Below are 13,951 nucleotides of genomic sequence, written 5' to 3'. Positions count from 1 at the left end.
GGCTTATGCATAGGTAACGTCCTTAGGGAAAGGTAAATACATAGCAAATACAGATATAACCCGATAGTCAAAATATTGTTTCTGCTTCACAATTTGGAAATATGGCACCAAAAAAAAATCATAGATTCATGTTATGGAATACAAATATCATGAGATATAATTTGTGATGTCAGTAGGGGTAGAAATGTTAAAGAGTGGAGTTTTGGTATGCAGCTGAATTTACATGGCTTTCACTTTAGAAAAGACTGTCATAACTTTTCAACATGCTATGGAATCCCCATGAGAAAAAGATACCATAAAATACATGGAAAACAAATGAAAACAGAGACTGATGTGATGTGTACATAGGTTGGATGACAATGCTTTACAATGTTTATAAATAACATTACAAACCAATATACCTCCATTAACATCAAAATGTGTGAAAGTGGAGGGAAATCACCAACAAGAAAGGAGAGAGGAATTAAAGCATATAAGAAAAGGTCAAAAAATATACAGTGATGCAGTAAGTTGGAAATGGGGTATAAAATGGCTGAGAATACTGCATCTGCAGTGGCGCAGCGGTTGAGTGCTGGGCTGCGAAGCTGCCTGCACCCTCTACAGCGACAGATCTCTGGCTGCCAGCAAGGGTCCCACATGATGCGCAGACCTCTGATGCCGCCCACATCTCCCCTCAGCAGTGTACTTTGTCAGAAGGCTTTTTCTGTTCTCCACTCTGGTTCTGGTGAATTCTCTCACCCTGTCCTGCTTCTGACTGTACCCCGTGCCTGTATAAATAATAAATAAATCTTAAAAAAATTAAAAAAAATAAAATTAGAATAATCATTCTTTAATAAAGTTAACGCCTCCCTTTCAGAAATATTTTGGTGGAAATAAAAGTCCACAATACAATGACAAATGTGTCTGAATGAATTAAAAATAACACCAATTCATTCTTCCCTATATGACACTCAACAGTGCCTTCAGCGCACCATGTGGAATGTAAGGATGGAACTACATTCTATGAAGACAAATCATGAAAATGGAGCCATGATGATCACTCTAATGATACGATCTGTGTCTAAAGCATCACAGAATGAAAGAATGACCCCCCAAAATAACAGAAAACTACCTGTATTCAGAAATCATTGTAATATTACCTATACACTAAGATGAGGTCCTGAATGTGTGCCGCAAACAAAGACAGAAACTCAATGCAGATGAAAACAATAAAATCAAGGAGAGGTTCAAGGCCCAATTGCAATTGGAAAGAAAATAATGTTACAAACGCAGGAATCAAAGCTGACAAACAGGGGTGAAAAATAAATCGAAAAGAAAGATGTGGTATATAGACAGGATGAAATACTACTGAGCTATGAAAAAGGATACATCTGGCCATGTGCAACAACAATGGAATGCTGGGGGAGCATTATACTCAGTGAAAAGAATCAGAAGGAGAAAGACTTACTGGATGAATTCACTCCTAGTTGGACTTTGGAAAAACAAGGCAAAGAAACTAACAATACAAACCAAAATAAACTCTACAAAGAGGACTGCAGAATGAGAGTACAAAGAGGGAAGGACAATGGGTGTGGATACAAAAGTGGAAGGGGATTGAAAGATTTATGGAGAAGCCCACAATGCACAGGTCATGGGTGTGGTGGTGACAGACATCTGAGGATAGGAGAATCTATTCCCTGAATCACAAAGAGTGAGGTACACCCATGGTTCCTTGATTCCAAAAAAGTAAGCAATACTGAGAAAACATTGCAACAAAGCAAACTGCCCAAAACATGTGATTCAGAAAACAATACTAAGAGGTAAATTTAAAGCATTAAACAATTACACTAGCAATAAGAGAGATCTCAGTGGAGCAACATAACTTCACAACCGCAAGAATTAGAAAAAAAAAAAAAAACAATTTAACTCCATATTGGCAGAAAGGAAGACATTTAAAAAAAATAAGAAAAAAATAAATAGAACATTATGGCCAAAAAGCAGGTGCTTCGCTATGAAAGGAAGTCTGGATTTTGAAAGATCAACAAAATGGACAAAACCTAAGTTCAATTCAGTAAGAAAGAAAGGCAGAGGCCTCAAGTGTCAGAGAGGAGACGCCCACAGGGAGAGCAAGACTAAGACTCCAAGACAACATAGGAGCATGTCTGCAACCCCTGAAACAGAGCTTGCCAGACATTTAGGATGCTTGCCTGAGGACCAGCTGTGTCCTCTGCAGGATTCTTTCCACCTACCAGGGAGGAGGACGGGATCTGCACTTCACTTCACATCCCAGGGCTCCATTTTTTTGCTCCAACAAGATGACCAGCTCGGGCGTAGACACAGAAGACCTGTTTATAAGGAAAGGTGATATGAGATGGCCTGAAGATTCTCAAATTCCCAATATAGTATTGTGCACAGTAGAGGGGACAGCATAGAAGGTTCGGCAAAAGGTCACTGCAAATACTTTTTCTGACAGCACCCTTACCACAAATCATTGAAATTTTCACATCCTAAGGACCATTTCTAGACCTCTGAGTCCTAGCAATATGATAGAGAAGCTGTGATTTTGCTTGTAGCAATAACGCTTAAGTCACATATTTTCTTGAATGAGCACTCATACAGAGAGCAGGCTTCAGATCTTCCTAAGACAGGAGAAAATTAAGCCATGATGAAACATCACGAGACTTTCCAACAAATCCACACTGTTGTTCTTTAAAATAGGGACCTAAATGTATCCGACAATTCTGGTCATCCCTGGAGCACATCCACATGCGGTACAGGAAAGAAACACTGAGGGCACATGAGGAAATCTAGAAGGATATTCTCCTCACCTAAGGACACCACATTTCTGTAGGTCTCTAGCATCACGTCCCTGTACAATTTCCACTACAGCTGGTCCAGGCCCTCCTGCTCCTTGTGTGAGAATTCGATGGCCACATCTCTGCAGGTCAAGGGTTCTTGAAATCAAAATACACAGTTACTACATGGCCACCAGCAGAACTCTAAATAGAACACAAGGTGAAAATAGATTTTTGAGGGGCTCCATGGTGGCACAAGGGGTTCAGTATCAGCACTATGAAGCTATGACAACCATTGAAGGACAAGTTTGATCCCTGGACAGGGAACTGACTCACATGGCACAGCAGACCTCTCCTGTCTCTTCTGCTGCTCCCCTCAGCAGTGTATTTCAGTCAGTCTGCCTGTTCTGCTCCCCACTCTGTCTCTGGTAAATCATCTCACCACCCCAAACCCTCACCTCTGGCCCATACCTCACCAATTTATGTATAAGTAAATAAACTAAATCTTAAAAAAAAAAAGGGGGAGACCTGGTTCTGAGAAAGAAGAAAGCCCTAATGCAGTGACATCCATGTTTACACACTAACAGTCTAATGCACCCACTGAGCCCAGAGGATCACATATGCCCACGAAACCACCGTAGACGCTATAATTTCAGTGACGTCAAATCTGACCCAGGGCACATATCTGTACAACAAGAAGACAGGACAACTGGAAAATTCATAGTAGAAAAGGAGAAGAAACGCTGAAAGGAAATTGTAGTTAATGATCAAATACTAAGCAAAGCGACAACAACAACAAAAACGATCATATTTTTAAATACTTTTTTTTATTTCTGCATACAACTATTGGGGTACAGGTCAGAGGTGTGGCAGGTGAGAGGAGTCACCAGAGAGACAAAGTGGGGCGCAGAACAGGCAGACTAACTGAAGTACACTGCTGAGGGGAGCAGCGGATTACAAGGGAGAGGTCTGCTGCGCCATGTGGGCAGCCTCATGGCCTGCCAGGGATCGAACTCGTGCTGCAGAGGTTGTGTACAGCTTCACAATGCTGTGCTTAACCTTTGCCCCACCAGGGAGACCCCGTTCCCACAGCTTTCATTAGACTCATGTATGAACCAGATATAATTCTCTGAGCTTTAAATAAACTTTACTTTTACGTGACCATTTCCTCAAATGCCCACAAAATTACAGACCAGGGTTTTCCCTACAGATCTGAGCTAAAATGAATCAGAGAGCACCCGAAATGAACCAGCACAGCAGGTTTTGTAGCCGACAAGAATGGTTTGGTTAAAAAAGGGAAAGACACAGGACACAGTATATAATGTTATGTTTCAATTACTAAAAATGGGACCACATACACACTACATGGATGAATATAGTCGTGTCAACGAATTCAAGATTATTCAAATACTATGAAGGAAACCGAGCTGTGGGTCATACTATGTGCATACTTCAAACCCACTAGGTAGACATACAACGTGGAATCCATTATAAAAAGAGCAACTGTTTTGGAGTGTAATTTCTCAAAAAAATGTTACATTATATATGTTCAACTATTTTAAAATTTTACTACAATTCAATACATGATAACATTTTTGGCTGATTTCTTTGGAAGTATAAACAAGCCTTGAGAGAACGTGTGTGAAATGACTGGCATTTCCATTGACATTCACACGGAAAGGAATGAAATAACTGTGACTGTACCATTCAAGTGAAAGAAGGAGGTGAGGGACCTGAACCCTGAAAATTAAATAACTCTATTAAAGAAAATAAAAGACACAGAGAAATACAAAGATGTCCCATCCTCCTAGGTGGGGAGAATGAGCATCATAAATGGCCTTATTGTCTAGAGCAATTTATAAACTTATGCAACACCTACCAAATACCAAGGATGTTTTTTATAAGGAAATACAACAATCCCCACATTTATATGAACCCACAGAAGGTCCCAAATAGCAAAAAATCTTGGGAGAAAAGAAGAAAATGAAGTATCACATTTCCTAACTTAAAAATATATGTGACGCCAACAATAATCACAACATTATTTTACTGGAACAAAACCAAAACTCAGAGCAATGGAAGGCAACTAAAAACCCAGAGAACAAATGATATAAATATGAAGAGTTCAATCTTGGACAAAGGAGCTAAAATCATACAATTCAGACAAGACAGCCTCTTTAATAAATAGTACTGGGATGCTAGGCCTCACCGGTGGCGCAGTGGTTGAGCGCTGGGTTGAGAAGCTGCCCGCGACCTCTGTAGTACCGGTTCAGTCCCCAGCTGCTCCACAGCCACAGAAGGAGGGTCCCACATGGCGCGCAGACCTCCCCTGCCGCCCGCTGCTCCCCTCAGCAGTGTACTTCAGTCCTTGTGCCTGCTCTGCTCCACGCTCTGGCTCTGGTGAATTCTCTCACCCTCCCGCGCTTCTGACTGTACCCAGTGCATGTATAAACAAACAAACAAACAAATAAATAAATAAAAGAAACATGCCTCTATTAAAAAAAAAAAAATAGTACTGGGATGGGCCCCCCTGGCGGCCTAGGCGTTAAGAGTCAGTGCTATCACGGCTATTCCAGGCAAAAAGAGCTGACCCACATGTGGCACAGCCGACCTCACCTGTCCCTGACTTATTTCCCCGAGCAGTGTATTTCAGTGGATCTGCCTGTTCTGCTCCTCACTTTATTTCTGGTGAACCCTGTCAAGCCCGGAACATCTGGTCTCCACCCCAGTTCTTCTATGCATAAATAAATAAATACATATTTTTAAAAAATGGAGCAGGGAAACATGAACAATGACTTGCAAAAGTAAGAACCATGACCCATTCAAAACTCCATCCAGGGCCTTCCTGGTGGCACAACATATGAAGGTATCCATAGCTACTGCAGCATGAGTTCGATCTCCAGCTAGGGAGATACCCATATGGTGCTACAGACCTCTCCTGACTCGCCCGCTGCTCCCCTCACCAGTATATTTCAGTCAGTCTGCCTGTTCTGTTCCTCACTCTGTCCCTGGTTGTGATACATATTGAATCCTCTCACCCCCCCACACCTCCGGCCTGTACCCCAGTTCTTATATGCATAAATAAATAAATCTTTAAAAGAAAAACTCCATACAGAAAACTAAATCCAAATGGATTAAAAGTTTGGACATAAGAGCCCAAAGCATGAAGCAGTGAAAGAAAATTAAAGGGTACACTATAGGACATTTGCTGCAAAATGTACGAGGGAACACAACCCCAACACCAAGGGAAACAAAAGCAAGTTTCACAAGTGGGACACCACCAAATCTCAAAGCTTTTAGAACTCAAAAGAAACCAGCACAGAAACAGAAAGGCATCCCACAGAATAGAACACATGCAACACATCTGAAAAGGGGTTCATTCCAAAATTTGTAACGTTCCCACCCAGTGCGAAAAACCAACCAATTAAAAAGGGTAAAGGAAATAAACACTTCGCTAAAGAGGAAATTCTGAGGTCCAAAAGACATAGGAATGTTCACCTTAATTTATCGTAACAGAAACATCAATTAAAACCACACTGAGATGCCACCTCAACACTTGAGAATGACCCAATTAAAAAAGAGTGATATGAACAACACTGAAGAGGGTGCAGAGAAAAGGGAGCTCTCACCCACGGCTGGTGGCCCTGAGAGTTGGACAGTCCCTGCAGATAATGGGGCAGAAATTTCTGAAAAAAATAAAAATGGAATTTTTATATGTCAGCAATACTTCTATAAGTTATTTATCCAGGGCCTCCCTGGTGGTGCAGGGGTTAACACGCAACCTATGAAGCAATCCGCAGCCACTGCAGCACGAGTTCGATTCCTGGCTGGCCAGGGAGTAACCCACATGGCGGGACAGAACTCTCCTGTCTTGCCTACTGCTCCCCTCAACAGTGTACTTCGGTCTGTCTGTCTGTTCTGTTCCTCACTCTGACTTTGGTGCATCCTCTCGCCCTCCTGTGCATCTGGACGGTACCCCAGTTCTTGAATAAATAAATTTTAAAAGTAAATAAAAATTTAAAAAAGAATAAATTAAATCTATTGAAGAAAATCAATCGACTTTATTAAAACATGCATTAAGTTCACATTTAGTCTAAATATTTAAATATCACTGTATGCTCAATGTTGAAAATAAAAATGCAGACATTTAAGAAGCATTCTTGTTCTCCTGAAATCAGGATCCCTAAGTTGGTGGTCAACAGAGTCATTATTTAGCTACTGTGCATGCAAAATTCCATGCCCAACACGGAACAGTCACCTGTTCTGTCATCATGTGTCTATGAAGATTTCTTTTGGCAATGATATCATATAATACTCATCTCTCTATTACTACCATAAACAAACAACACGATTTTAATGAACTGTGCATTTCCTCAAGGAGTCCTTCGTGATATTATTTGACATATTCCTCTGTCTGACTTCAACGGCAACATTAAGGCTCAGAACTCTTCTTGGTGATTTAGATCAATGTTTTGAGTCAACCAGAAGCAGCATGTCCATTCATATTTTCCTGATACATGGCACATTACTGTCCTAAATTTACCCTGCAAGTCAGATATAAACTAATCCATTGACTAGGACGGTCTCTCAGATGTTTGAGGCAGCAAAAAAAAAAAATCAAACGCCTGACTTTCCATACACAAGGGGACAAAGCCAGAGAATGAACTGATTTAGAGCTGAATTATATTCATCACCTCTTCATAATATCTGAAGTATGACTGATAAAAAGTACATGGAATGTAATTATACTGGTCCCCAACTAATCGTCTTGGACATTTAAATGTTACTAATAAATACTTAGTGCTTTAATGTTGGTTTATGCTCCAAAAAATATCTGATTTCAATATGAGTGAATTTTTTGAATTATTATTATACTGCAATTTTGAAATGTATATTTAGAGTTGATTATTATATGACAACTTACTTTTCCCTATCTTTACTTCTTCAAAGTATCGTGCTAGCATGAAAATGGGGGTTGCAAAATATCTACTCGTACAAACCACTCATCACTTTACATTGGCAGGTTTCTCCGCAGTGTGCATTCTCTGATGTGCAGAGTGATTTGACTTCCGGTGAAACAGATGGCCACATTCTTCACATTTTGAACATTTCACTCTTACATGAATTCTCTGATGTTGAGCCAGTTTTGATTTCTGCTTAAAGGATTTGCTGAATTCTTCATATTTATAAGCTTTTTCTTTCACATTTGTATGAATTCAGTGACAATGAGTAAGACTTGACTGCTGGTTAAAGGCTTTCCCAAATTCTTCACATCTGTACTGTTTCTCAGCATTATGAACTCTCTGGTGTTCAGAAAGGTGACACAGGTAGAGAAAGGCTTTACCACAGTGTGGACATGTGTAAGCCTTTTCTCCAGTGTGAATCCTTACATGTTTAGTGAGCTGTGGATGCCAACAAAAGGCTTCACCACACTCTTCACATTTGTGCCATTTCTCTCTCTGATGTTGAGTGAGTCTTGAGCACCATTTGTTAGTGTTGCCATATCCTTTACAGTTGCAGGGATTCTCCTGAAATGTGTGATGCTGGAGTAGTTTTGAGGACTCCTCAGTATGATCTCATGGAGATTTTTTTATCTTCCCATTCCCATCTCTGATGTTGAGTACTATTTGACTCAGAGTATGCACCTGCCCCATATGCACAATGTACTGAATGATTATTGCATGATGGACTACGGGACTGCCTATATGTTCTAACTGTCTTCTCAGGGAATATGTATTGTTAAAAATCTGATAGAGATCTCTGCTTACAGAAACACCCTTATCTATGCAAGGAACAGACATAAAATGCGGCTTGACCCAAGCACTTTCACTCACATGATCTCTTCTTGTGGGAAGCGTTGTATTCTGGGTCATTGTTCCAGCTTGGCTATCTTCATTGCAACAAATGCTCTGCCCTTCAATTGATCTTTGGCGTGTCTGGTCTTCCACCAATTGTAAATTCTCAAAGGCACAGATTCCATCTCCTCCCAGTTCCATATCTGGAAGCAAATCTTCTGTGCCTGACTATGGAATGAGGACTTGGATGTCATAAGAAGAGAAGGCTGGAAGAAAGCAAGTGACTACTTACCATATTTACAGCACTCAAGACAAAATACATTCAATGCATTTTCTATAAAATTAGTATCAAGTAAAGGACATAGGCATGATGTTAAAATAGGTAATACTATGACTTCGCTCCTCCAATAAAGCCAAAAGGATTCTAGACAGCAACACAAATGTTTATGAAAAGGTACCGTCCTTAGGGAACTATAAATACAATGAAAATATACAAAATTGCATGATATAGTCCTGTAGTAAAAATATTGATTCTAGGCCTCCCTGGTGGCGCAGCGGTTGAGTGCTGGGTTGCGAAGCTCCCCGCAGCCTCTGCAGCGCCAGTTCGATCCCCGGCTGCTCCCCAGGGCAGACGCCTCCTGCCGCTCACTGGCCCCTTAGCAGTGTACTTCGGTCCTTCTGCCTGCTCTGCTCCCCACTCTGTCTCTGGCGAATTCTCTCACCCTCCCGCGCCTCTGACTATACCCAGTGCATGTATAAACAAAACAAACAAACAAACAAATAAATAAACAAAACATGCCTCTATTAAAAAAAAAATACCCATGGAATTATGTTCGGGAATACACGATGTAGTGAGATACTGTGATGGCAACAATGTTGGTGTAGGGTAGGAATGCTGAAGAGTTGAGTTTTTCAGTTTCTAAAAGGTTTCATAGCTTTTTAATATGGCACGTAATGCACATTGTAACAATAAAGACACCAGGAGAACACATGGGCGGGAAATGAAAACAGAGCATGATGTCCTGTGCACACAGGCTAGATGACAATACTGTACATAAAAAATACTATTATGAATCAATATACCTCACTAAGCATAAAAAATATGATGACAGGGCCTCCCCGGTGGCGCAGCGCTTGAGCGCTGGATTGCAAAGCTGCCTGCAGCCTTTGCGGCGCCAGTTAGATCCCCGGCTGCGCCCCAGGCACTGGAGGACCATCCCACAAGGCACGCAGACCTCTCCTGCTGCGCGATGCTCCCCTCAGCAGTGTACTTCGGTCCTTCTGCCTGCTCTGCTCCCCGCTCTGGCTCTGGTGAATTCTCTCACCCTCCCGTGCTTCTGACTGTACCCAGTGCATGTATATACAAAAAGAAACAAACAAACAAATAAAAATATGCCTCTATTAAAAAAAAAAAAACATGATGACATATTACACATAAATCACCAGTCAAAAAAGGAGAAAGGAATAAAAGCATGTCACACAAACTCAAAGAAACAGAGAGATGCAATCGAGAGGAAATGAGGTATGAAAAAGGCTGATCATAAAGGAAACTTTTTCAAATAAAAATACCTGGGCCTCTCTTTCTGTAATTAGTTTGTTCATAAATGAAAAAAATTCCACATGGAAATGAAAATGTGTCTGAATGAATAAGAAAGCGACACCAATACAATCTAATCCATATCACACCCACCAATGATTTAAGTGCACCATGTGGAATGAAAGAAGGAACTGTAAGCTGGAAAAGTGATAATCAAATATGGAGCTGTGTTGAACACACTGATATCAGAAGAATATAAACTGAGTCAAAACCATCACAGAATGCAAAGAAGATCACAACAATAGAAAAGGACATATTTTGGGTAGTCATTAAAAATACTCCATATGCACTAAGGTGAGGTCGCTGAATGTGTGCAGACCACACAGGCAGGACTGAATGCAGAAGAGGAAGACAACACAATATTAGGAGAGGTTCCAGCCCCAATTGCGATTAGAAGGAAAATAATAATGTAAGTTCAAGAAATTGAGTTGATCGATAGGGCCAAATTTAAATCTGAAAGCAAGATGCAGTTCACATACACGATAGAATACAGACAGCTAAGCTACACAAAAGGATGAACTCAGGCTATTTGCAACAACAGGATGGAGCATAGCAGGAGGATTAAGCTAATGTAGACAATCAGGAGAAAGACATTTGCTGGATAGCTTCACTCCAATTTCAAATCTGGAGAAACAAAATAAAGGAACTGACAAACCAGAACAAACTCTAGAAATATGACTGCAGAATTGTGGGTATTACAGAGGGATGGAGAGTGGGTGTGGATATAGAGTTGGGAGGGCATTCAAAGATCTCTGGAGAAGGCCCACGAGGGCACTGGTGCTGAGTGTGGTGGTGACAGACCTCTGTGGAGATGAAACTCTATTCCCTAAATCAAATGTTACCTCGATTTAAAAATTTAAGGAATATATTGAAAATATGGAGATGAAATAAATTTCCCAAAAACTGTGGACTCAGAAAACGATAAGATGTAAATTTCAAGCACTGACACACTAACAATTACACGGATCTCAGCTGCTTAAATTAACTCCACAACTCAAGAAACTAAAAAAGGAACAATCTAAACTCTAAATTTCCACAAAGAAGGACATTTCAAAGTAAAGAAGAAATACATAAACGTAACATCATGGCAAGAGTGTTTGGGCTTCTCTATGAACAGAAATCTGGAATTTGAAAAGAGCAATAAATTTAACAAAATGATAGTTCAGTTCACTAGAAAGGAAAGGCAGAAGACCAAGAAAATCAGAAGTGAAACCCATAAAGTTTTTATGTCTCCTCGGCACTGGCTACAGGCATCTGTAGACGTTTTCAAAGGCATGTACTTCCCTTCATGGCAGGAAGACACCTGTCAATTCTTATTTAAATGCTATATCACACGCTGCTCAGAATGACAGCAAACTCTGCCTCATCTGTTGTCCAACTTTCTCCTGCTCATCGAAGGCAAGAGAGTTCTGCACCCAGCCTGTGGCCGTCACTGTGAAAGGCTTTCTGCACATCCTTCTGACATCAAAACTCCTTGGCTGATACTGGAGTCACTGCAATCCTTGGTCCCCACTTCTACGTAATTCATAGCAGCTCAAGTTTTTATCGAGTATGTTAGTTGTACTATATCATCCTTTCACTGATGCCTTTGCTTTCTTCCAGATGATTCCCACGAGAAGGTGGAATTGCACAGATCAAACTCCTCCCAAGGTATGAGCCCCAACCTGAAACTCTTGGTTCCACGGCTTTAGAAACCACAACCTTAGGTTTCCCCTGCCATGTCAGACCATCCCGCCCCTCACTAAATGATATCTGGGTTCTCCTCAGCCTCACAATGATTCATGTGGGTGGTCACAAGGCTTGCCGTTGAAACACGACTCATGTTCTCAATAACTCTCCAGTCAAGCCCCTCTATCAGTTTTGAGTCAGTCACCTGGTAAATGACATCCTCAGTAGCCACACACAACCTCTAGCCCAGACTGCACAGAGAACTACATACACAACATGTCCGTGCAAACCATGCATCTCACCCGAGCGCTACAAAGACTTCACCTCCCTAATGATGGCTTTGGAGCACACACTCTAAAATAACATTCTCCACTTTTTCTCTTTCATCATGGTTAAACATTCTCTATGGCTTGATCTATTTAATATATGTATATGTTACATTTTCTTTTTTTAAAAAAATTTATTTGTTTCATGCATACAAGAACTGGAGTACAGGCCAGTGGTGCAGGGGGTGAAAGGATTAACCAGTAACAGAGTGGGGAGTACAACAGGCAGGCTAACTGAAATACACTTCTGAGGGGAGCAGCAGACGAGACAGGAGAGGTCTGCCGCGCCATGTGGATAGCTCCCTGGCCGGTCAGGGATGGAACTCGTGCTGCAGAGGCCACAGATAGCTTCAGAGTGCTATGCTTGACCTCTTGCACCACCAGGGAGGCCCACATTTTCCGTTCTCACAGCATATCACTTCAACAAAGCAAAGACCACTTCCACTCATAGATAATTTATCACTGACAAAAACATACCATGAACATACTGAGTGAAAAAAAAAATGCCTGAGGCCTCCACGGTGGCGCAGCGGTTGAGCGCTGGGTTGCGAAGCTGCCCACAGCTTCTGCATTGCTGGTTCGATCCCCAGCTGCTCCCCAGCCATTGGAGGAGGGTCCCACATGGCGCACAGACCTCTCCTGCCGCCCACTGCTCCCCTCAGCAGTGTACGTCAGTCCTTCTGACTGCTCTGCTCCCCGCTCTGACTCTGGGGAATTCTCTCACCCTCCCGCGCTTCTGACTGTACCCAGTGCTTGTATAAATTAATTAATTAAAAAAAACTAAAAAACAAAAAAACAACAAATGCCTGAATCAGTACCTTAAAGAAAACAGTCAGTGAGAATAAACTAATAGAACACAGAAAATGTGACTACTGGAGAATAATTTCCTGCACTATAATGGACTGCATACTGGTGAAGTCCAACATTGACAAACATTACAAAAAGAGCAGGAGGAAATCTAGGAGAGAGCTTATGTGGAAACTGAATAAAAAAATCACTTCGATAAATGCAGATAAACTGTCCAACGTTTGGACACTGGAAAAGTAGTACAGTGTGGCCAATATCACTGGCCACTCTCCCAGCCTCCTGCTAGCCTCCCGCCAGGCAAGCACTGACTGACCTGAGAGGCTCTGGCGTGGGGCTTCCTCCACAGACCACGGCTGTACTCCCTGCTCCGACCTGATGCTCTCCTCAGGATCGGTAATACAATGCCTTGCGATGAGGGACAGTGTTGGTTCGGTCAAGTTAAACTTCAGTTTTGAAGACTAACGAAAGCAGTGTTGAGAGCTGTGCAACGAAGGTCAACTGGAACTTTTCAGAAAAAGGGCGAACACCCACAATCTAGTCTGTTGGCCATGTTCAACCTCACCACCACCCAATTTCACAAGAAAGAGCACATTTAATCAGTGTAGAAAACAGCACTTGCCCTCGTGTTACACGGCAGCTTCCTCACAGAGGGACAGCAGGTGACTGCAGGTCTCCAGCATCACATCCCGGTACAGGGTCCTCGGAGCATCCTTCAGGTCCTCCCACTCCTGCCAGGGGAAGTTCACAGCCACGACCTCCAATGACACCATCCCCTGTGAGGGAACATGTCTCCTCATTTCAGGGCCGTCAGCCTGGGTCACACAGCAACAGTGTTAACGCTCCTCCTTATGCTCTTGTAGAGGAGGCACCATCTTCCTACTCTACACTGTGTTGTGAACGGTTCTCAGGAAAAATAGTCTTGCCTCTGGATTAACCCATTCGCTCCTAAAAGAACCACGATAGTTTATCTTACAAATTTGGAAG

Source organism: Talpa europaea, assembly GCF_964194135.1.
Source record: "Talpa europaea genome assembly, chromosome: 2".
In the NCBI taxonomy this organism is placed as follows: Eukaryota; Metazoa; Chordata; class Mammalia; order Eulipotyphla; family Talpidae; genus Talpa; species Talpa europaea.
Note: the sequence above shows the minus strand (reverse complement) of the source record.